This window comes from Camelus bactrianus, chromosome 19 (genome assembly GCF_048773025.1).
Source record: "Camelus bactrianus isolate YW-2024 breed Bactrian camel chromosome 19, ASM4877302v1, whole genome shotgun sequence".
Taxonomy (NCBI): Eukaryota; Metazoa; Chordata; class Mammalia; order Artiodactyla; family Camelidae; genus Camelus; species Camelus bactrianus.
In genome coordinates this window covers 18,478,718-18,503,603 of record NC_133557.1, presented here as the reverse complement: position 1 = coordinate 18,503,603, position 24,886 = coordinate 18,478,718, and the positions used below count along the sequence as shown (strand labels likewise).

Sequence of the window (24,886 nt, the reverse complement as noted above, 5' to 3'; positions counted from 1 at the left end):
GGAGAGGCAACAGACACTCTGATAGACACGTTTAAATCCTCCCCAGTAGCCGGCTTCCTGCAGGATATGAAACAGAGCTGGGGAGAGGGAGCAGTGCGCCAGCGACCGTCGCAGGGACAGGGTGGCCTCACACCTTCTCCCTGGGCTCTGACACCAGAGTGGTCCAGCAGAGGCAGGGGTGCAGAAAACAGCCCTTTGTATGTATCACATGCACCTCGGGGGACACGTGATTCTTGTGTTTAGTCCCAGACCTGAGATAAACGATCCCTTGGTGGTGGTCAGTGATGACAGAAGTCAAACTGCTGTCATTTATTCGCTGTGAGACCTTAGATAAATTATTTAACCTTTCTGTGCTCTGGTTTCCTCATCTGCAAAATGGTGATAATGTCTATCCCACAGGAACCAATGAGGCTTGGATGAGCATGTATAAATACATGTGCTTTGTGTGTGTGTGTGTATATGGTATGTATATATCCTACAAATATACAAATGCATTAATACATTTATATTGTTATAATTATTGTAATGATATTTAATATAAAACCAAAAGTATTTGTAATATATAGATACTGTGTACTATAATGCATATATTATGTGCAGTATGATACACACAGATACACACACTTGGCTTCTTCTTCAATGCCTGGCTCACAAATGATGCTGGTGAATAATTCATTTCATCTATAACATGGTGGAGTGGGTTCATTCATTTATTTATTCATTCTGCAAGTTTATTGAGCTCCTACTGTGTGCCAGGCACAGGGACAGAATAGTGACTAAGGTGAAATGTTCTCTGCCTTCATGAAGAGATAAATGAAGACATCAAAGGCAAACACAGTTGCAAATGATAGTGAATACCATGACTCAAAACAAGCGAGTGCTGAAGGGAGAAAACAGCCGCATGTGGACTTTGTACATGGTGGTTGAGAAAGGGTTCTCTGAGATACTGTTGAAACTGAGACCTGACCAGAGAGAAGGCTCTGAGCAATAAAAAGTGAGGGGCTTTTTGGATTGGTGGCAGCAGATGCAAAGGCCCTGAGGTGAGAGAGAGCTTGCCCTGTTCAAGGAACTGAATGAAGACCAGTGAGGGCAGGGGGTGGGTAGCACACAAAGAATGTCACTCTGGAGAAGCTGGAGCAGCAGGAGGGGTGATCTGCATTTAGGGCCTTGTGGGCCGTTTCCAGGGATGTGGATTCCATCCCAAGTTTCAGGCGAAGCCAGTGCAGGCCAGTGTTGTGGCTGGATTTTTGTTGGAGGAGGGTCATGTTGCTGTTGAGAGGGAGGATGGTTTGGTGAGCTTTGTGAGTGGAGCAGGAAGAGCAGCTCACAAGTTCTTGCCTTTGTCCCCATGAGGGAATCCACACTTGCTTTTCCTGTCTGCTTGGGAAGATAGACACTCTAGCAGGAGCTCTTTTGGGTTCTCCAGCTCCAAGATTCTCAACTGGCATCTTCTTTGCCCTCCTGTGTTTGGTTTTTAGAAATCATCACAACTCTGGAGGGGGTAGTGAGGACAGGGGTGTAGAAGCTGGTTTGGGAGGTGAATGGAACCCAGACCCTCCCTGTTTTGACTGCTGTCTTCACCCCTGATTTGACCCCAATGAATGAGGTTCAGCTCATGACCAGACCCTCCTGGCGCAGAGGGGGCTTAAATCATTTCAGTGGGGTTTCTTGCTTTGAGCTATATGGGGAGAGAGAATAATGGGACACCTTCAGGTCCTTTCTGCCAGAAGAAAGGAACGTAGGGATGTCGTAGCAAGGAAAGTGGGTGATTCTGGCCAGGGTGGAAGTTGGGCTGTGTCCTCTGCCTGGTTTGCACCATTCCAGATGCCTGAAACCACTTGGTTGGAGGGGTATCATGGGGGAGACTGTTGCTGCCCAGAGCCTGGCATCTGGGGGAGGAGGAAAAAGCTGCTGGGTCTTCAGTGGACGGCACCTTCCATTAGGCCAGACTTCCCCATGCTGGCTCAGCCCCAGGCATTGGGCAAAAGTTTCCCAGCTGAAGACTCTACATACCCAGCCACGAGCCAGCCCCCCAAAAGGGCTGGTTTTAGTTCCTGCAGCTGGTGAGCTCTCATCTTACTGCTCTGGGCTGATAGCTTCTGGGTGTCTGGGGACTCCTTGGAACACTTGCCACACTGTGACGCTTTCCTGACCTCAGCCTTTTTGGCAATCAGGCCACTGGGCTTCTGCCTGCACGTCCTTAAAATGGGAGTTTTGGCTGAGCCATGAAGCTGTGTTGAAAGACCTCTTTCCCCTTCAGGTCATGTCTGGGTTTTGATTTAAACAAATGGATGACGGAAACTGATGCCACAGGAAAACTTCAAATGACAACAGGCCAGGAGCCCTTCTCATAAAGAGTGGAAGTACTAAATATTAATATCTGTGGATGCCAGGGCTCTGTTGCAGTTTAATATGCAGTTAATGTAAGCCTTTCTCCATTTATTCAACAAGCATCTATGGACCCCTGACCAAAGCAAGGAAGTAATGATAGACATTTATTGAGCACTTCGTATATGTCAGTGAGGACCAAAATATTCTGTGCATTTTATCTCTTGGAATCCTCTGTCAACTTCATGAGGATGGTACTTTCCATATTCCTTTTGGGCATAAAATAGCCAGGATTTTAGTAGAAGAGGTAGATGCTGGCTAACGGTCATTCAGCTACAGCTAGTGGTGGTACTGGGTACTAGGGATGTAAGAGAAAATAAGAAAAGACCCCTTAGATTGGTGCAAAGAGGCAGGCTTTAGACAAACACTTAGAGAACCACATAAATGATAAAGGCGGTGAAAGCAAAGTCCAGTAAGAAGGTGTGGCGGGGACCTAGCTTCATCTTGTTTGGGTGGGGCTTGGTCAGGGAAAGCTTCCGTAGTGAAAAGTCACTGAAGCCTGAGAACATTCCCCATCTAGAGATAGTAACTGGCTTCTGCCAGTGGCTTGTACCTGCTCTTCTCTGGGGGCCGTGACTGGGGTGGATGGAGAGGTGACCTGTCCTTTTCCTCACTTGCTGACTGCCCCCTCCTCCGCTTGTGCCTCTTGCCCTGTCTTGTCCCTTGCCAGCCCGTGTGGACGTGCCACACCCATTTCGATTTGCAGAATGAATGTCTTTGGGTTAGGCACCTGCAAATGCTCTGCGATATCCTTGGAATCAGGTCTCCATCAGTCGACGTCTTAGGACAGTGGCTCCCCCTAGGTGGCCTGCATTTCACTCCAACCACAGCCGCAGTGTTTCTGCAGCCTGAGTGTTCTCCTCTTGGGCTTGGCTCTTTGCTCCTGCCTCCTGCCCTGGGAGAGAGTTGTGTTCTGCTGGTTTTGGTGGGAAGAATGACTTCTCAGATGAAATGTGCTAACGAAGGGTTACTTTGATGTGGCCTCTTTCATGTCACCACCTGGGTTGTGCCTTTTAATGTCCCAACTACCGGGGCCACTGAAGGCAAGGCTACTTGAGCATGTCCTGCCCAACATCATGTAGCCTCACCTTCATGACAGCCCTGTGGACTTTTCTGACTTCAGCATAATTTTCTACCTGGAGGATGTTCCCATTTGACTAACATTTTGTTCCCTTACCTCAAGGACTTCGTGGTCAGGTGGGGGCATGTGAGAGTAGCCTGTGAAGTTTAAGTCCCATCTCTGTCTTTCTGGCATCTCAGAAAGTGACATCATCGAAGGGCGTTCTGGGAAGATTGATCGGGGCTCAGAAGGACGGGAGGGTACAGACAGGAAGCGTGGAGACTGGTTAAGAAGCCATCGCAGTCCAACCAGGTGGGAAGTTGTGGGACAGAAAGGAGGAATTGGATGTGAGAGACACTGTGAGTAGGAACATTCGCAGGATTTCACCACCCACTGGGCATATGTATTGAAAAGGGAATAGGAAGGGGCACGATGGTTGCAGGGTTTCTCAACTACCATGTACCATCTATAGGAAAGGACAGTCAACGGAGGCAGATGGAAACTAATATTTATTAAGGGTCTGGTATGCAGGATGACACCTTTCAGTCTTAACAATGACTTTTGAATTCTTTTTTTTTTTTTTTTTGAATCGTTGCCTTATTTTACTGATGAAGAAACAGGCTCTGAGAGGTTAGGCTGTTCCTATCAGAGGGGGCTTTAAAGCTCTTCTCTGAAATTTTATTTTGCTGAAGGCCAGGCTTACCTAGAAATATTGATAACATTAGTGGAATTTAATGAGGCCAAGGTAGAATGCTACAACAGAAGTTCTACTTTTGTGGTGAAATGTACCCATCTTCAAGAGAAGATAAAACCATAGGGTGGAGTCTTCATTTTCTGGGCACCCTTCTGGCTCTCGGGACTCTGTCCAAGGGGGATGCACGTCAGGTTCTGGTCCCCTTGTGTCTGAGCTAGATGTGAGCTTGTCCTCTTGCCTGGTGGCAGGTGTCACATGTGTTTTTGCATCTTTTATATGCCTGATGCATTGTAGATGCTTGATGGAGTATGAGCAGTGTTCCTTTCCCCACTCAATGTCATCTCTAATTTGCAGATCTTTTCTGCCTTTATTTTAACCTTTCATGTTGTTTTCCTGTTCATTCCAGCTCATCCCATTTTCTCGTTCTTTAAATATATGTCCTCTTTGCCTTGGTGATGGCTATGTAAATATATCCCATTTCCCTAGGGGGCTCGTGATCTCTTTGACAAGGTCAAAGGATGCCGTCTGGCCGTTTTATATTTCCTATGGTATCTGGCAGGGTGCCTCCGGTCCAGAGTTGGTACAGTGTAACACACAAAGCATGCATTTTAGAGACAGAGGAATCTAGACGCAAATCTTGGGTCCACCACTCTGGAGATAGGGGATCCTGAGCACGGTGCTTTCATGACTTTTAGCCTCTGTGTCCTCAATGGTAGACCTCAGGTAATAAAGCCTCTCTTCTGGGAAGTTTATAATTTTAGGATTAAATCAGATAACTATATATAAAAGGTCTGGCACCACGTATGACATGCTGACATACAGTGGGCACTGAATAAATGCTAGTCTGTTCTCATTCATTGCCCATCGGAGAGCAACAGAGTAGTGGTGTTGAGAGGGGAGTTCATTTGCTTTACCTTTATCTCTCTGTCCAACACGTCTTCCCTGAATGGATAAGACAGTGCTCAGTGAGTTTTTGTTGGATCGATGGATGGATGGATAGAAGGCACGGTGAATTATCTCTCCTCTCAAGACGTATCTCTCCTCTTAACACTCTGTCACTCTCTGTGACTTTACCCTGCCTTTTTTCTTTAGAGCCTTTATTTCCACATGAAATGTTATTATTCATTAAATGATATCATGTGTCCATGTATTTGTTTATTACCTTTCTCTCTTGCTAAAGTGTAAGCCTTTTGAAAGCCAGAACCTTATCTGCTTCACTGCAACGGCCCCAGCTCTGTATTGAGAATATAACTCGTAATAGGTAACAAGTAAATATTTGATGAGTGGATGAAAAGTTGAATCAATGGATTGAGTTCAATTTGCTTAAGCAAACACTGGCTCAGCGCCAACTCTGGTCCAGGTACTGAGGTAGACGCTGAATGCACAGATTAACAAAATAGTCCCTACTCTCAAGAAGGAAGGAAGGAGAGGACAAAAGGGGGGGTGGATTAAACAAGCTCTGTCCCTCAGTCAAACAGAGAAGTGATGAGCATCCAGCGTTTTCAGTTTCTGAGCCAGTATTGGAAGAAACATGGATGGAGTAGGACAAGTAACATGTGGAATGAAAGCTGTATGTATTTGGAGTCACATTCTACTTTGGAATTGGCTCCCCGCCCTCACCCTAGATGGGCCTAGAAGGCGACCTTGCCTGGGAGGAGAAATTGACAGCCCATTGAAACTGGCGAAATATTTAAGCATTTGCCATCAAAGTACGCTAAGTGTTGCAATTTGGGGAAAACGCACTTAATAAGAGGCCTGACCCATGCGAATATGTGAGAGCTGGTTGGTGTGTCTCCTCTTTCTATGGATTATACAGAAACCAGTGCTGGTTAAGGGGGCAAGTGAGTTGATAAAAGCATCTCTGGAGAACAAGTACTAAATGGCTTCTTTATTGCTCACCTCTCAAGGAACCTTCTGTTTAAACTGCCGTCAGTAAGTGCAGGTTAGACCTGTGAAGTTATTATAAATGCCGTTCTTAAGCCTTAGAACTTTATTTTTTAATTGGTTTCTTTTTTATTTTTTTCAGACTACTAATGCAATAGGAAGAATGAAATTTTGTAATTTCTTAAGACATAGAAACTATTGAGGGAGAGAACAAAGAGGCCATTGAAAGACTCTAGACTTTTCTTAAAACCCAAACCAGGCAGAACCCCCTCACCTCCTTTCACTGCACGAATGGAGCCCTCTCTAACGAGTGTGGGGGAGGGGAGCCAGGCTGGAAATACGTGGCACAACATGTTACTGAATAAGAAATAGGCTGCTGGAAAGAGGAAGGGAAAGGCTCTTACTGACATGGAAAAAATGCGGAGAGCCAGAGACATAATGATCTGCTGAACTCCTTCTTCTTCAGAGCCCTTTTCTGCTCCTCCTCTCATATGCTGCCAGCAATTTAAGGTCTAACCATTTTATGATTGAGGCTAAAAAAAAGGCAATGGATGTTTTAAACACATTTCCTTAGACGGTATTGTGATGAAGTGGAAGGAGTCGTAAGGAACCAGGTTCAGATCCTAGCTGTGCTCGGAAATTTGTGCTTCAGAAGGAAACTGTGATGGTCTAGACGCTCCATGTTTGAAGACGCCCCTCTGGGTTATCTGATTTTGATTTTATGGAACGTATTTTATACTCTGCGAGTGGTAAATACCTGACAGATGCACACATTCTGTTGCATCAGGAAGAGGTTCCAGTGACCTAGGCAACCCACCCCCACCCCCAAAAAATTTTTGCCTCCATTTGTGCATCTGTTTAGATACTTCTTGTTTGTGGATGTGGTTTCTTTTGAACTAGTTATAATATCTTCCTAATCTTCATTGATTAATGATAGGATAAAATAACTTAGTGATAGAAGAAAATAAGTCATCACATATTCATTTTATGTCTGTATGAGAGTCATGATTTTACCATTTGGGGATTATCTTTCAACACTGTTACTCAGATATTCTAAGTGGCTTAACCTCTGAGTCTCAATGTCTTCATGTACAGAACTGGAGTAATAATATGGAGCAAAATCGTCATAAATTTTATCAACGTTTTTCCCATTCACTGTCCCATCTAGAACTGATAGCTAAAATAATATTTAGCAATTAATTTTCAGCTGTTATGGATGGTGAATGGGAGAATGTCTATGAAAACACTTCTATCAAGTGTGATTCATGAAGTGTGATTAAGAAGTTCGCTAGCGCTATCATCGTTGGTGTCAAATGGAGACTTAAAGATTGCTCTGAACTCTCTGAGAACTTGTCTTTTGGTAAGGAGAGGAAATTTTCCTGGTGGCTCCAGAAGGTGCACTAGGGCCAGTGGACAGAAGCTGTACGGGCAGATTTTGGTGAAGGCTGTAGTGACAACCAGCTGTAGTGATGGTGTGGGCTGACTTCTGGGGTAGTGAGGTCCCCACCACTGAAAGTACGCAGGCAGAGACCTGGTTGCTCATGGTAACTGTAGAACTATAGGGAGTCCCAGACTTGGCCTCCATTTCTGAGAAGCTTATTGTAGATAAGACACATATGGGGATGGTGGCCATAGCCCACAGCCAGGGAACCCAAGAGCCTCAGCCTCACTATCTCCAGAGACCCCATGGACCCCATGCCTGTGTATTCATGCAGATAACATAGGAGCTATGCCTAGCACACAATAGACGGATGTACATCAAATGCTGGCTTTTGGTAATCTGACCTCTTGGAATAGTTTTCATCATTTACCTGCACAGTGAGACATTATGTTTTTATTCAGCAGCAGCATGCTATGCGGAGATGACCTGTAGAGCTGGAATTCCCACTGCACAGCTTTGGGCTGCAGGCTGAGTCTGTGCCTTCAGAAGGGTTGGGCATCGGTAGGTAAAAGGAGGAAACTGAGACTAAGTGTGCTATGTGGCTCTACCTCCAAATGCATATATATTATATATATACATCTCCAGAATCTGAAATATATGCAGAATCCGGCCAACTCATCTCTGCTTCTACAGCCCTGGGTTCATCCAATGTCACCTCTCATCTGGATTAGAGCAGCAGCTCCCTAAATGCTCTCCCTCTGTCTGTCCTGGCCCCCCTGCTGAAATGTGTTTTCCATCCACTATTCAGAGGAGGCCTGTGAAGCTATAAGATATGTTATGTCACTTCTCTGTCCCAAGCCTCCAGGAATTCCCCAACTCATTCAGCATAAAAGCCAAAGTTCTTCCAGCAGCTCCAAGGCCTTATGTGATCTGCCCCTCACACTCCTCTTGCCTCATTCCTACTGCTTCCTCCCATTCCCTTTCACATGTGCCACCCCATCCCCACTGACTTACACTCCTGCCTCAGGACCTTTGCAGTTACAGCTTCTGGAATGCTCTTCTCTCAGATAGCCAGGTGGCTTGTTCCCCAGTCTCTTTCGTGATTTTTCTCAAATGTCACCTTCTCATGGGGGCTTATCCTACGTGCTGTATATTTCAACCTGCACCTGTTGCCTCTTCCTCAGCCTTCCCTGCTTTGTTTTCTGCATAGCCATTGGCACCATCCAACACATTACATATCTCGTTTCTTGTCTTACTCTTTCCATTAGCCTATAAGCTCTCTGGGGACAGGGGGTTTGTTTACTTTTGTGTTTGTTCACCTACCACTTGGAACAATGCTTTGTCCCTAGAGGATGCTCATTAAACATTTGCTGAAAAATAAATGAACACATTTACCTAATACTCGTATGTTCCAGACCTTAGACAAGAGGTGATACCTTTCTGGGGTTTATTGGGCATTTCCGTGGTAGGCAGTTTTTGACATGGTTCCCAATCAGTCCACCTCCCAATACCCATGCCCCTGTATAATCCCTTCCCTGCAATTGTGGGCTGGACCTAGAGAATTGCTTCCAAAGAATAAAATACTGCAAATGTTTATCAGATGTCACTTCCTCAATGAGCTTACAACAGACTAACTTTGGACCCGCTAGCACTCTTTCTTGGCTGGCACTTTCCCTTGCCCATCAGAGTGAGTAAGCAAGGTGGCGTGTTGTGAGATACTCTGAGAGAGGCCCAGGAGGTAAGGAGCTGAGGGAGGCCTCCAACCAGTGACTCGTAAAGAACTAAGACTTTAGTCTGACAGCCCACAAGAGACTGAATCCTGCCAGCCTCCCCATGAGTGAGCTTAGAAGCAGGTCCTTCCCTGGCCGAGCCTTCAGATGAGACCACAGCCCTTGCCAGCATCATGATTGCAGCCTTATGAGATACTGAAGCAGAGGGCCCAATCTGTGCCTGGATTTCTGATCCATAGAAACTGTGAGATAAGACATGTGTCTTTCTTTAAACTGCTACATGTTTGGGGTAATTTATTCACAGCAGTAAATCACAAACACACTTTGTTTTTTCTTTGCCCATTCGAACCTATATTCCTTTATTACAAGAGTTGAATTCTCCTTTCTGTTTCTTTCCTTGGCTTAAGACACACACACACACACACACACACACACACTTTAGCTTGAAGCATTCCTGACAGTGGTATTTGACACAACTTCAGGCTTGGCAAAGTGTGTTAGCCATGCCCTAATAAGATGGGTGAGTTCTCAGCACCTTCAGACACTACTTAAGACAGAACCAAAAGCGATGCTTGTTCGATAATGCCAAGGAGTGCCTCTGCCTGGAAGGCCATCTGGTACTAATAGGAAGCTGAAAGTTAGGCACAGGGGAAAAATGAGTTCCAGACTGTTGTGCTTATTTTCAGATGGAATCATATCCTCTGAAAAATTGCATGGGACGTTGAGCTGATAGGGAATTCACCATGATTGTACGGCTCACTGGGCTTGTATTGTGGTTGAGAAAAATCACCTTGTCGGGTTAGGGAGACGACAGTCACATCTCCTCCGCCGGCCAGTGATAGATGTTTCGAGACACGCTGAAGACGTGGCTGCATCCTTCTTCTCTCTTGAAGCTACTGAGTTGCATTTTAAAGTAGATCAACAAAACAAAGGGTGCTTTGACAGAAATGTGGCGCGGCTCACCCCGTTGGCGGCACAGGCTGGTAGGAGAAGCTGAAAGCATTGAGGTAAGCATTTGGAAATTCAAAGAGGCACCTTGTCTGTCATTTGCAATGGCTAAAAACTTGGAGGAAAATACAGTCTCACATGGAAGGGTTTGGGAGAGGTAAGTTTAGTCAAACAATCAGTCAACCAGCAAACACCTACTGTATATGTGCTTTTTGCCTAGAACCATGCTTAGGTATGGAAAAATGTAGTTAAATAAGACTCAATCCCTGTTGTCGAGGAGTTCATGGAGTAGTGGTGGGCAGTACACACGTAAACATAAACAATTGCAGTATAGTGAAACGAGGGCTCAGGCTCTGTGGGAGGCCAAAGAGAGAAGCAATTGATCCAATACACAGGGGACAGGCTAGGGAAAATAGAGGTTTTTCTGAGCAGGCAAATACATCGGGTTGGTAAGTGGAAGGATAAGGATCTAGGAAAGCAGAAAGCATTCTAGATTGAAGGACCAACCTGTTGTTGGGGCTCTCTGGGGAGTTTTATTGAATGAATGATGCCCAGGGACACATGGCAGGGTCTTCCAGTAGAAGTAGGTCCTTGGTAGATGGGCAGACTTCTGGCTCCTTAGGGGAAGACTTCATAAAATGGCAAAAGGACATGGCCCACGTCTTCTGGAACGTAGACCTGCAGCAGGAGTGATTGCCCCCCTCAGCTGATAATGATATTGGCCCCAGGGAGGGCACCTGAGTGGATTTCCATTGTACCGAGGCTGAAGGCTGATGTCTGTGGTCGTGGGTGTTCTAAAGGCAAGGCTCATCTTTCTCACCATCAACAAGCACCACCCAAGCCTTTTTCCTGATTTATCAGAAACAAGTGCAGGGAGATTATGCTTAAACTTTCCCCAAGTGACTGTTTCCTTGAATGGATACCAAGCCGACTGATGGCTGCAGCCTGGAGCTAGGCTCCCTCATTTGGGAACCATCTGCAGTCAGCTCAGGCACTGATGGGACCCAGCCCTGGCAGTGATGAGTTACAGGACCATTCCAATACCCATTTACTAATCAATAGTGGAGGAGAAATTTCAAGTACTTAACAAATTGTTTGCTAACACGTTGCCATGGCAACTGCTAACCCTTGAGAGCCCATTCAGGAATGGGTTCTTCAGGCTTTTCCTCTGACATATGCTTGCTGCAGCTGAGAACACTTGTATTCCTATAAACATTGACCGAATATTATCTTGTAGAATTGATTTAAGGGGTAAAGAATATCCCCCTCATTTGACCGTGAGAGTAGGGAAAGGTTTGCCCAAAACGGGATATAGGCTGCCTCAAGTCTAAGCACCGTATCTCCCACCCTGACCTCTCTATCATCCTTTTTAGTTTTTAAACTTTTTTATTGAAGAAAAAATTTTAAGTTTTTTACAATATATGTTTTCTGTAGAAAATGTAGGTGAGAAAATGGAAAAACACAGGAAAAACAAACCCATTCTTAAGAAGAGAGGAGATTGATGTTTTATTTGGTGTGCTTCCAGTCTTTTTTTTAAGATTCACATTTTCGCGTTTGTATATTTAAACACAGTTGGAATAATTATGTGACAGTTTATTTCACATTATGCTTTATTACTTAATGTTTTATCACATGTCCCCCCACTTTGGGTGATTTGGAACTCGAAATTATTGATAATGGCATGCTCTTTGAGTGCTTAAGTAGACCACATGTATTCAACTGGAGTCCTATGTTGGAACATTTCTAAATTCCTTTGTGTCTGTGTAAATAACCCTTTCCTGAGTATCCTTGCCTGCAAGTCATAAAGTATCTTTCTAGGAGAGAATTACTCTATCAAGCTGGTGTCAAAAGGACACAGGTCCCCCAGTTGCCTTCCAGGAACGTGGTAGCAACTTAGACGCCCCATGGCAGTTAACTCTTTCACTGTCACCTTGCCAAATGGATGGGCCATGCCAAAAAGAGGACCATGATCTGTTCTGTTCTCCTGGCTATTTTGTTATTCTAGTATTTCCAGGATGGAGTTACCCAGAGCCACAGATGGAAAAGGTGTCAGATATGAAAAGAATCAAAAGGTAGGGTCAGTCCTTGGGGAGGCAGTGTCTTTCTGTTTTATGTAGAGGACAGGTTTTTGTGTGGTGTGGCAGTACCTGCCCTGGCATAGCTGTGGGATGGGGGATGACTGTCACCTGGAGAAGAGAAGGTGTTGGGGATATGTACGGGCCCTAATACCTGATACATAGGAGTTAATGCCACAGCAGAGGTCTTGAAGTCACATGCCGTCTTTAATCTGGCTGAATGCCATTGCTCTGACACCTGCTTCCTGCCCCACTGACCCCGTCTTGGCCCCCTGGGTATCTATACCACATCCCTGCCCTACCCACCCAATGCTCTACAGCAGGACATCCCCACAGTCCTTGCTGTCATCCCTCCACTTTGTCACTTTCACAGGACACACGCCAGACGCACACATTCTGTGGCACGAGGACAGGTGTACCCCAGAGGGTCCGTCCTCCTCTTGCCTGCTCCCTGTCCATTTCGTCCAGCCCACGGCTCGCAGCTGCAGGTGCCAGGGCTCCCCCGACAGCCGCAGTCATCCGCGTCCTGTCTGAACTGTGTCCTCCCTGCACCTCGCTCTGCCCCTCTCCAGGCATCTCTGAGGGCCTCCTTGCCGGGAGCAGCTGTTGATTCAGATTTTCATCAGGACTCTGATAATTAAAACTTGAAGCTCTTCAGACATTTGCGTTCCATTACATTGAAGGAGCAGCTGTTTAAATTTGGAACAGGGAACCAGAGCCTTGTGCAATGAGCTTGGGTTTGACTTAATCAAGTCTGTAGATTCACTTGCCTTCTCATCATCCAGATGGAGACTTTGGGAAAGAAAACCCCTTCCCGCTGCCCCCACCCCCCGTTTGTATGAACCACTCTGCTCCAGGCGCTGTGCTGTGCTGCCTATGGCTAACAGCGTGCGACTTGGAGGAGACTGCATGGGTCCAGATCTTTGCTTGGCCCTTTATTGGCTGTGTGACCTTGAACAGGTCACTTAACCTCTCTAAAATGCACGGACTCTAGTGTTGGTCACAGGCGGTTCAAGGACGAGTGAAATGATGCACAGGGGCCTGAGCACAGCATAAATGCATCATGGGTGTTTGTTTATATTATTGGAATTTTATTTAATGCTCCTGACAGCTCAGTTCACTGTATCACTGTAGTTTATAGAAGAGGAAGCAGAGCCCGTGGGGGTGAAGTTGTGGGTGTGAGCACTTGCAGGCAGTGAGTAGGGCGCTGGCTTTGAGCCTTGGTCTTCCTGACTGCGGACACGGGTCCCTCACGCCGCTTCCCTGGCTCCCTGGCCCTCTTCTTCCCCTGCCATCTTTGTGCCTCTTGTTCCTCTCCTCAACTTAGGGGGCCGCGGCCTCAGCTCTGGGACTTGCCAAAACCCCAGCCTGCTCCTGGGGAAAAGTAGGAAGTCCTGGATGAATGGGGTTTCTTCCTCCTTTGCTGGACCTTGGGTTTTCCTTTCCAGACATTCAGCCATTTCAACAGCAACGTGGAAACACCATCTGTGCATCTTAACCCTTTTTATTTTAGCTTCCGGGGCTGTTGGGATCTTGAATGAGTGTGCGTACTTGCGGGCATGCCGACAGACACACACACACACACAATCGTGTGCGTGCACCAGCAGGAAGACGTTCCTCCCTGGTATTAGCAGTCTGTGGGTGGCCTGGAGCAGGAGTTGAAATAACCCTGCCCGGAATGGTTGTTCCATCAGTAATAATAGAGGTCGTGTTGGCAGCAGCCGCCATCCTTTCCTGGGGACATGTTGGAAACCTGGCCGCCACCCTGCTGGGGTTTGACATACATTATTTAACTCCATTCTCACAACAATCTTGCAGGTACGTATAATTTCCTCTGTGTTGAAGAGGAAGAAATGAGATATGTGCGGGTTCAGAGAGAGGCCCTGGGACACAGGGAGTGAGTGTGAGGCTGAGGCTTTCCCCTGGCTGTGTGGACCCTCGTGCTCACTGCATGGGTTCTGACATCCCTGGTGAGTTCTTTCCTCAGGGGTGTCATCCCATTGGGGTGCACAGCTAGAGTCCAGGCCCAGGGTCCTCTGGGAAGTGGTTCCAGTGGGAGATTTCTATCCCCCAAGAAGCGTGTTTTTCTTGATCCCGTATTTGATGCTGTAAGCTCCTTAAAAGCGTTAGGTGCAGTGCAGTGAATTGCAGGAAGAGTTGTTTTGAAAAAATATTTGTTCTTTGCTACCTGAACCTAATGCTTAGTGGAGAGGAGCCAAGAGTAGGGTGTCCAGGCTAACACAGCTCATTGCTGGGGTCTGTGACCTGGGTAAGAGTCGGGGCAGGGGGTCCAGGCAGGTCCAGGAAGTGAGGACAAGAGGTGTGGGGAGGGACCCGGGGAAGCTGAGTCATGTGGGTTCAGAGGAGCCTCAGCTTCATCAGAGAGAGAAGGCAGACCAGAAATGGTCCCTTGGGCAGGTGTAGAAGCCCCCTGTCATGGAGACAACAGGGTCTGAAGGAGGCACATGGCCCCCTGGAAGTCAGGCGCACAGGCTGGTCCATCTACTGATGCCGCCCCAGGGGTCAGTAGGCAGCAGACTAGCCAGACTCCCTCCCCCCCACCTGCCACGAATTACCCTGGGAGGAGCTAGCCCATCTAAACCATGTAGCTGGGGGGGTCTAATTCCCTCTTAGAGGAGGCTTCTGGAAGAATATTGGAGCCAAGCAATTGAAGGCTTTGGGATAACAAGGTGCCTGATGTTGGGACTCTACAGGACAGTATAAAACTTCTGGGCACCTGGTACTCACTTGCAGTGGACAGCCCCTCATGGATGTTTATGAGTCCCAGGAATTAAGCCTTCCTTTCCTCCATTGTTCTGCTCTCCTTAAAGTGTGGTCCCTAGAGCAGAGCTAGCAGCATCCCCTGGGAACTTAGTAGAAATTCAGACGATCAGGCCATGCCCCAGACTTCCTGAATCAGAAACTAAGGCAACTTGTGTCTCTCTGGGTGATTCTGGTTTACTCTTCGATCTGACAACCACTGCCTTAGGCCAGTGACACCCAGATCATGTCCTCTTACTGCTGGTGATTCATAAATGTTTAGGTGCTGCGTGGACAGGGCACTCAAGAGCATTGGATTACAGAGACAACTCTTCTTTGTTCATTTCTGTTACTATCCCTCTGCTGCAAGGAGACTCTCTCCGGTTTTGGGGTGTCTGTAATGCCCCACCCTATTAACACTTACTAATGTCCATTTTTATCTAGAAGAAAGCAGCTCTCAGGATCGGACACTGAGGCGAGCAACAGTAGCTAGCCAATATTTACTTACTATTTTAGGGTTTTTGTTAATTTTACTTTTAGCCTCATCGTATGTTTATGGCCAATGAGATATAGGTTTCCATTTTTGGTAGTGATACGGAGTTTCTTTTTAAAGTAAGTTAAGAAAAGGTGAGTCATTTAAAAATATTAATTAAATATTAGCGCAGGCCAGTACTAGGATTTGTCAGAGCTTTTGCTGGAGGCCTGGAGGAGTTCAGGAGGCATGCTTAGAAGTCAGCACTGCCCCTGATGCTGGGCTTATGGACCTACGAGTGAGCTCGGGGATGGCTTCTCATCATTTTTGTGTTGTCTTCATTTCAAAGGGTACTTTTCTGAAAGGCAGTGTGACATGGCCGTGTGATTCTCATATTATGGGCAGGGAACCACCTGCATTGGACTCACCTAGTAGGCTCTTTGAAAATAAGGATGCTTGGGTCTCACCCTTGAACTATTAAGTGAAAATTCTGGAGCACAGCCCAGGAATCTGCACTGAACAAGCTCCCAGGAGATTCATGTGGCCAATAAAGCTTGAGAATCACAGGTGAGGTTGAAGGAACACAGATTTGTGAATTCAGCTACCTGCACTCATGTCTCCACTCAGCCTCGCTGACTCACCTAGCCTCTTAGAACCCCATTTCCTTATCTGTAAAGCGAGGTAAGCAGCAGTTGTTTTTCAGGCTTGGGATGAAGCTCAGGCAATGTACCAGCTGGGATGTTCTCTGCTCATAACAGCTATTTTGTAGGAGTTCAGTTTTCTTCACCTTGCGGATGTAATTCGTAGCTATTTCATTAAACTTAAACCATTCTGGCACAGAGGTTGAGATGCTAGTATGCGGTTTAGGACACCTTTGGGTTTCTCTTGCCGATTTTGCTCCTGTAGGTGTATTTTTGGACATCATGTTACTTGTTCCCCCCAAGGGTGGCCTCAGATGCTAGTGAACACTGCACAACCTGTTTATGAGACCATGGCTGCTTCTGTTACCAGAATGGAAGGCTGTTTTATATGCAAATACCACGGCCTTCCTCAGCTAGCTGCGTGCTCTTTTAACCCCAGAGATCTTCCAGGGCTTTGCAGCACAAGCTGTAATTAAAATATAAATGGAAGGATTAAAAGATGGGTTTAAAGTGATGTTAACGAGAATTCTTTTGTGGGTCCACAGCTTGTACCTGAATGCTCCCTTCAGCTTGAAATGGGTGGGGTGTTAACAGCGTTGGACACTGTTTGCCCAAGGGAACCCTGGACATCCCTCAGCCTATGCAGTGTCCTCTGGTTGAGCAGTGCACCTGGGGACCAGGGATCGGCGCCAGGGTTTTGGGCTCTCTTAAGTCCTTATTGTGTGACCTTGTTAAATCATCTGCCCTGTCCAGGCTTCAATTTTCTCAAAAGCAAAATGGGGATAATAAGAACTTGCCTCCTCAGGCCGTTACGGGGATGGACTGAGAAGAGGTATGTGAAAGTGTGTTGTCACCTAGACGCTGATGTGCTGGCCTCGTCTACCCATCTGTCACCTGGAAAGTTGTGTGCAGGCATTTTCTGCTTGTCAGGAAGCCTTCATTCAGTATTAAGCCCCATGGTTCTGCACATTTAGAGACTTTGTATGTCATTTGGCTTAGGGATGGCAAATTCACAGACCATGAGACCAGCTTGATGCACAGGCATGAATCGTCTGAGTACACAGTGTTCTTTAAAAATTGCTTTCGAAGGCCCTTAGATAGGCTCTGTATTCTTTGGTTTGCTGAGCACCTTCCTCCTCTCTTTTGCACCATTGGTGGCTTTGCACATTTATAATACCTGTGGACCCAAAAATCCCTGGAAATGACCTCTAAATTCTGGATGTCCAGGTATAGTCCCCAGGTGTAGGAGATGAACAGGCCACCAGCGTGACTGGTGCTCCTGCAGCCATGATTGGCCACCAGTAGGGACCTCCCCCAAACAGCCACGAGTGAAGTGTTGGGAGCCACAGGGTGGGATACCCTCCCAGCTTGGGGCCGGAGGGCTGGTGGGAGACAGCTGCCCTGAGGACATCTTGATGCTTGAGGAATCTCCAAGGTGAGGAGACAGAGGGGGATGGGTGGCCTAGGCTTCACTTGTCTGTGAAGATAAGGATGTGAAAGCATTACATGCTGCTGAGTGTTTGAGTGACCCTCAGGTTAGGCAGGCTGAGATGAGGCTCATGCGGTGGGTGGTGACAGGGGAGGGGACTGTCCTCTCTAAAGATGTCGTGACATCCAAGTCGGTGTTCCCACAGGAAAACAGAATTCTACTCACAAGTGTGTAACTGAAGAGAATTGCATGAAACAACTCCTGGCAGTGTAGTCAAGGCTATGGAAATCTACAAGGGGGGCTGAGGGCCCAGGAGAGACTCGAGGAACGGGTTTGGGGTAGGGTATTCCCTTTGGACACGTGGGCTTGACATATCTGTTGGACATCTCTGTGTGTGTGTGTGTGTGTGTGTGAGGCAGTGAGAGACACAAGTGTAAGAGTCCAGAGGACAGGTCTAGAATGAAGATGTAACATTGTGAGTAGTCAGCGTAGAGATGATACTTTAAGTCATAGGCCTGGATTGAGATCCTTGAGGAAGTAGAAGGGAAGAAATTCAAGGGCTGAGCCCTGAACACTTCAACATCTAGAGATCAGGAGGAGGGGAAGGGCCTAGCCTGGAGGCTGAGAAGGAGTGAGGTGGGACAACAGAGCCGAGTGTCTGGAATGGGGAGAGGGGAGGATGGAGTGTTCAGCTGTGTCAGCACTGCTGGTAGGGCCAGTTGATGAGGTCTGAGAAGTGACCTTGGGATTCAGCAAAATGGAGGTCACGGGTGACCTTGGTGAGTGTGGTTTCATGGTCCAGGTGGCATCAAGAGCCTGATTGGAGTGGGTGCCGGGTACCATGGCATGAGAGCAGACACAGAGACTAGAGAGAACTCTTCCCAGTTTTGTCTGGATCTAAGGGGGCACAAAGAGGTTGAGAACATGTGTGCCTTTGCATGTCTACAACAGTTTTTTATTTTGAGAAAAAAATACTTAGGAAATTTTGGGAAATGGAGAAGATAATACCCTGACCCACCTCCCTTGTACCATCATGGATAGAATGTATTTTAATTTTGAGCTCCCCACCTCCACCGTGCTTATAATTTTTTTTAAACCACTTGTTATATTAGTGCAGGATCATTTTTATACCTTGATTTCCTCTCTTAACATTTCTTCATGAGCATTTTTCCATGCTGTCTTTTTGCCACTGTAACCTCGGTAGTTAAAATTTGCATGATCTCATTAGGACCTGTTCCCAACCTCCATATTTCCTGTGGAGTCTGAAACTAATGAAAGGGATGAAGAAAATGTCTGTAAATATTTTGTTGTTTTGCAAACACAAGCACTCTTAAATCCAGTTTAATGATTGCTCAGTTTAATTAAACACTCTTAGTATAACTTGTTACCCACTTCTCTGCACTGATTACCACCCTGATATGAAAGGAAAGATTCAAAGGCACCTTTCACGTTTTCTTTTTTCTTTCTTTCTCTTCTTCTTTCGCTAATGTGGGGGAAGAAATCTGCAGGGAAGAGTCTGATTCTGCTCTGTGCAGTCTTCTGACCATACTGCTTCATCTTGTTTGGGATAGAGTTCTCTAATCTTTTTGTATGGAGGACTACGGGAATTTTTCCCCCTCCTCTTTTTAAAAATGCATTAAAATAATGTTTCCTGGCTATAAGCGTTTTAGGGTAGTGAATTTTGGTCACGATGTACACCATCCCATCAAGATACAGAATCATCCCCTCACCCCAAGAAGCCCTCCCCCACTCCATCCCACTCTTTGTCTTGTCCCCCAACACCCTGCCCCAGGAAACCACTTATCAACATTTGATACCATAGCTTTTCCAAGTCTACAATTTTATATAAAAGGAATAACGCGACATGTCGTCTTCTGCACTTGACTCTTTCCCGTTAAGTCTACCGTTTGTGAACGTCATGCATCTCGTCGTGAGTATGAATATTTTATGCTGAGTAGTCTTCATGGCAAGGATCTACCACCATTTGTTAATCCATTCACTTGCATTTTGTTCCCTGTCCCTGACTCAGCTCACTTTATTCATCCTTAAATTGCAAGTGACAGAGACACCCAGAGAGCTTCTGTTCGCGTGGTTTTGATCACCTAGGACAGAATGCTGAGCGCCCTGTCAGTAACTGTGCTTGCTGCACTCCCCTGACGTGATGATCATAAACTGTAACTCAGTGGGCTGGAATCCTAGGTGGGCACTGCGTTCTGAAGTCAACAGACAAATTGGGACTTGCATATCGTCAGAATTATCGTTGGGAGAATCTCTGAAGGTGCTTGTGATATAGTATGTTTGGCTGAGTAATTCTTATACACACTGCAGTTTAAGACCCCCTTAAACTAGACCAAAGGAAAGAACAAAAAAGAAATAACTGCAGATGAGTGGACCAGGAAGGCATTCTGCATGTCATGGTGGCAATTCTAAGGTCTTCCTGACCTATTTTAGTATTAAGGCTCTGTAACTTTAAATCAAATGATTTTATTTACTCATTTTTGGTTGTGGGGTGGGATTTAATGAGATAATGTTGGTAAAAACACTTAGCGCAGGGATTGGCACATGGTGTGCACTGCAAAATGTTTCATGGATTTGAATCTATTTCTAACCAGATCGGAATCACATATAACCCCTGTTTATCAAAAAGTTCAAAACTTGGCCCCCCCGGTCTTGATTTTTTGTAGCTGCTGATCTCCGCTGTGGCCCCACAGACCAGCCGTAACTCTCATGCCTTTGAGCCCTGGTCTCATAATTCCATTGTCGTATGTCTGGAGATCAAGGTTCAGTCCTCAGAGGGATCTCAGCTAGCAGAGTCTAGCCACCCTCAGTCACATAGCTTTCCCACACAACCCCCTCTCCCCCAACCAGCAGTTGTGTTTCTTAAGATAGGTGCTGTTTAAATTTCAAGCTGCTTGGCCAAATCAGAGGGTATCCTTTGATGTCTTTCTTGGGGAGACCCTAGCTGAAGGGGCTGGAAGGATGGTGGGTACCCCTGCAGCTCACAGAGGAGAACGTGTCTCTGGAAGCATTTTGTTTTATGCATGGAGAAACATCAGCTTTCGTGTGCCTGCTTTGTCTCCTGGTGTCACCCCCTCGGTCCCTGAGAGATGGGAGCAGCTCATGTGCCTTGCCTTGCGAAATCTGCTTTGCTGTTCAGGGTGGGTGGTGTGGCATGAGAGGAGAGGGCCTCCCTTGGGGTTGAGCAGAAAGAGAACAGAAGGGGGAGACAGACAGAGTTCAGATTCTTCTTGCTCACCTTGCCTTGGAGGTCTACCTGGTGGAGTTGTCGGAAAGGGGGAAATTTCCCTCTCAATCCCTTTTGAGCTCTTATGGTTGAACTAATGATAAAATCAACACGAGACAGATTCAGAGGAGAAAAGGAAACAAGTTGCAATTCATGCACATGGAGCTCTCGTAGGAATGAGACCTAAGAAGTGGCCAAAGCACGCAGCTTTTACACTTTTTAGACAAAGAAACAATAAATTTGGGAGAAACCGACAGGACAAAGAAACTTAGGTTTTGGGTACTTAGTGAAGAATGTAAACAGAGTTAGGGTTTGGGGTAGTAAATTAAAGAAGTAACAAGGCTTGTTTATATAGGCTTCTTGGCCTGAATTTCCTATTTCTGGTGATAAGGGTGTCCTTTCTAGATGCAGGAAAGGTACCTTTCACATGAGAGATTTATTTCCTGCTTTCAAGGAGATGGAGAGAGGAGGGTCAGAGTGTACCTCTTGCATTGGTCATTTCTTGAGTAACTTAATTCAAAATGATCAGTATGCCGTTGAGGCATGCTTTGGGGTCCTACCAAGGACCCCCACAGAAGACACGCACACAAACCTGGAAGCAAGTACCAGTTCCCTTAATCCGAGCAGGCGCTCTCTGACCCCTCACTGCAGCATGTCTTACAAGCTTGAAGTCTCAAGTGGGAGTTAGGGTTCATCTTCCTTCCCTCTGAGGACAGTGTCAAAGAAAAAAGCCTGGAAGTTGGACAGTAGTAAGGGGTTTATCCAGGGGGACATTTGTAGTCCAAGGAGAAGGACTATTGCAGTGGACAGAATGGTTGTGGTAGGCAGGGTGAGCAGGTGGCCTGATCCCTTAAACGAGCAGGAAATATTTTTCTTTGCCATCAGTCGATCCTTGGAAGGGCCCAGTGGGAGGAAAGAAGTAAGCTTGTGGGTATTTTGTCCAGATTGATCAATAGATATAAACAGTTCAGCTGATCATATCTCTGGCAGAGAATGGGAATTTGTGGGATCTATGTTTGGCTTTGTCACAGGTATGTAGAGGGGACTTCCCAAGTCTTATCTAAGCCACGTGGGCAGGGGGTGGGTCTTTGTACTAAATAGATCCCTGAATACAGAAGGAAGGAGGTGGACTTATTTCCGCTAGCTGCTTTCCAGGAGCAAAGGGCTCAGGTAGAGCTCAACATTGTCACCAGAGCTCTGTCCTGACTCACCACTTGCCCTGGGGCGTGTGTGGGTGACAATGGCTTAATTCTCACTGCTGGTCCCCAGGAGAGAGAGAGAGAATGATGGTGCTGGACCCTGCCCAGGTGAGCTTACTGCACCTGAACTGGGAGGCGGAATGAACTGGGCAGTAGGACAGGGAAGAGCAGGGCGGAGGACTTGTGTCTGCACTCAGGTGGGCAGAGGTAGAGAGCTGCACGTCTGAGACACGGGACTCTGCCCGCTAGTGAGAAGTAGCCCCGTGGCCGGCTTACCAGTCAGATGTGCAGTTTCCCCACCCTCAGGGAGGATGAAGGGGAGCATTAACCGTTCCCACCCACCCACCCACCACAACTAGCACCAAACATTAGCTTGTTAGCTTCGTTCCTCTCCGTTCTTCGTTGCCTCTCCGTTCTTCGTTGCCTCTCTGTTCTGGATTGATGGGAAGGCCAGAAGCCATATGATTTCACTGGTTAACTGTTTAACTTTTCTGAGATTTTCCTTTGGTAACAAGTCGCTCCCAGTGAGGGAAATGGCTTTTAAAAAACAACAGCAATTTGTCTGTCTCCTGCAGTAAAGCTGCAGACACATGGGGAGGAGTACGCTTCAGGCAGCTGCCTCCCCTGCTGAAACATCATGGGGACCCACTGACACAGCTGCGCGGTCCTGCGCGGAGCAGAGCACACGGGTGGGTCTGGCCCCCACCCTGAGGATGCAGCCGTATCACTCCCTGGGCAGCCTGCCTAGGCTGGGGAGCAGCCAGGCCTTGGGGAGGAACCTGGAAGGAAGAAAGAAATTGAAATTGGAAATGGGAGGTGAAAGAACACACCAGGAAGGCAGCTTGCAGAGAGCCTTCGAGCTCAGAGACCTGCTGTCGGGGGAGAGACCCACAGGTCTTAACCGTGGCTGGGCCAGGTCTGAGAGGCGCTAAGTGCATCCCGGGGTGGGGGTGGGGGGTGGAGGGTACCTCTCAGCCATGCTGTCAACTTTTTAACAGAAGCTCAGATTTTGAAGCATATTGAGCATTGCAGTTGAACTCCCAGAGAGGCCCTAAAATGGCAAAAACTGTAATCCTGGGAATGGTTTTCTCTTGGCTTTAACAAAATCATCAGCATAGCCATTTTGCTTGGACGGGCCAAGGTTTGCCTTTGTTTCCTCAATTGCTTCCCTCTTTTCCTCCCCTTCTCTTGGCTTATTAACTCAGTGGGTAGCACGCTCGTGAAGTAGGCCATTGAGGGAGGGCTAAGGGCTAAAAGTCGGAAAGGGTGCCCCAAGGCCATGTTTCCCAAGCCCCTGCCTCACACAGATTTGGTCCCATGTGCTTGTTTTTTTTTTTTTTTTTTTAAGTGTATGTACCATAGAGTAACATAATGACCCTTCATCACTGACTTTCATAATGATCCCCTTGGAGCCAGTTTTGTTTCACTTATACCCTTCTAAGTGAATAACTCCTTAAATATTATTAATATATTTTTTTCTCCCAGTAACCCCTGATCCATTTGTGCTTCCTATAATTTAGACTGTTAAGGAAGAAGATAAATCCTTTACTCTTCCAGGTTCTTCTGACTGCTCTAAGGATGAAACTAACATTAACAGGAGAAAATCAAACAAAAGCTTAGTAACATATATGCAGGGGAGACCCAGGAAAACCGAGTCACTCGCCAAAATGGCTGAAGCCCTCGCCTTAAAGACTACCTTCAGCTGAAGGAAAAATAGACTTGGGGGATAGTGGTTTGAGTCAAAGGGGAGGAAGGCAATTCACATGGAGATGGAAAAGCAAATGTTTGCTAAAAAAAAGTTTGCTGGGCCACGTGGAGACAATGGGACACTGAGCAGACTCTGTTCTCTAGGCCCAGCCGAGTTTCCCCATCACACTTTACCCCTGTTCTTTGCAGATGTCTCTGGTCACAGGGCTGCCTAGGAATAAGACCTTTATCTCAGGTCTTTAGGTAGCTAAGGGAGAGGTAAAAAGAAAGACTTCCCAAGTCTTCTGTTTCTTAAAAATAATCAGCCTCCATGAATCCTCATGCCAAAGAGACATATCTTGGGGTGATAGATTTTACTCTGTCCCTCCATGGCTCTTCCAGAATGTCAGATGAATGGAGACATGCATTATGCAGCATTTTGGTTCTACCTTCTTGCAGTTCACCTAGAGCATCTAATCCTTGTCCATGTTGCTGCATGTGTCAACAGTTTGTTCCTTTTCATTGCTAAGTAGTATTCCATGTTTGGTATTTGAGCTGCCTTCTAAGGCTCCACGGACCCGTAGAGAACCAGTGGCATTACCTTTATGGGTGATTCATACAAATATGTACAATGGGCCAGGCTTCAGAGTGAGAGAGGGGGTTTTGAGCACAGCTGGCTAATCACCCTGCCTTCCTTGAAATGAACTGACAGTGACAAAAGGATGTACCAGGCTGGGAATGGGGAAAGGTGCCGTCCTTCTGCTTTGTTTTCAGAGTAGTTCCTAGGAGATACGGTGATGGGATTAGATTGAAGAGGTTCACCTAGGGTTGATCCTCAAATCTCTCTTCTGAAGAAGTGAAAACAATCCTGGTTGTGAAATCTGTCAAGGGAATGTCTCAGACAGTGCCCCAAATGAAGATGGATGCAACCATCACATCGAAGCAATAAAACGAAAACTCGCAATTCCACTCCAGTAGTATGTGAAAGGACTAATACGGCGCTGTGCAATAGGATTTATCCTAGACAGGTAGGGAAAATTCAGCATTAGGAAATGAAATAGTGTATGTCACATTGATACATCCCCACAGGATAACCATAGGATTAGTTCGGTAGTCTCAGAAAAGCTCTTGATAAAATACAACACCCATTCTGGTTTAAAAGTTAGTAAGCAACCCAGACACCAAATGCTTTGGTCAACTACAAATGGAGAGAGGAGTCATTGTACTACAAAAACAACAGCAACAACAAAACCCTAAAGCTTTTTTAAACCTAAAGCTAATTTCCTCATTTGCGG

The 24,886-nt window shown here is 46.5% G+C and overlaps 1 protein-coding gene across 10 annotated transcripts in view; it reads left to right on the top strand.

Annotated features, from left to right (window-relative positions):
- Positions 1-24,886, top strand: part of PTPRT (protein tyrosine phosphatase receptor type T) — a 944,743-nt gene that overhangs the window by 204,162 nt on the left and 715,695 nt on the right. The window lies entirely within an intron of this gene.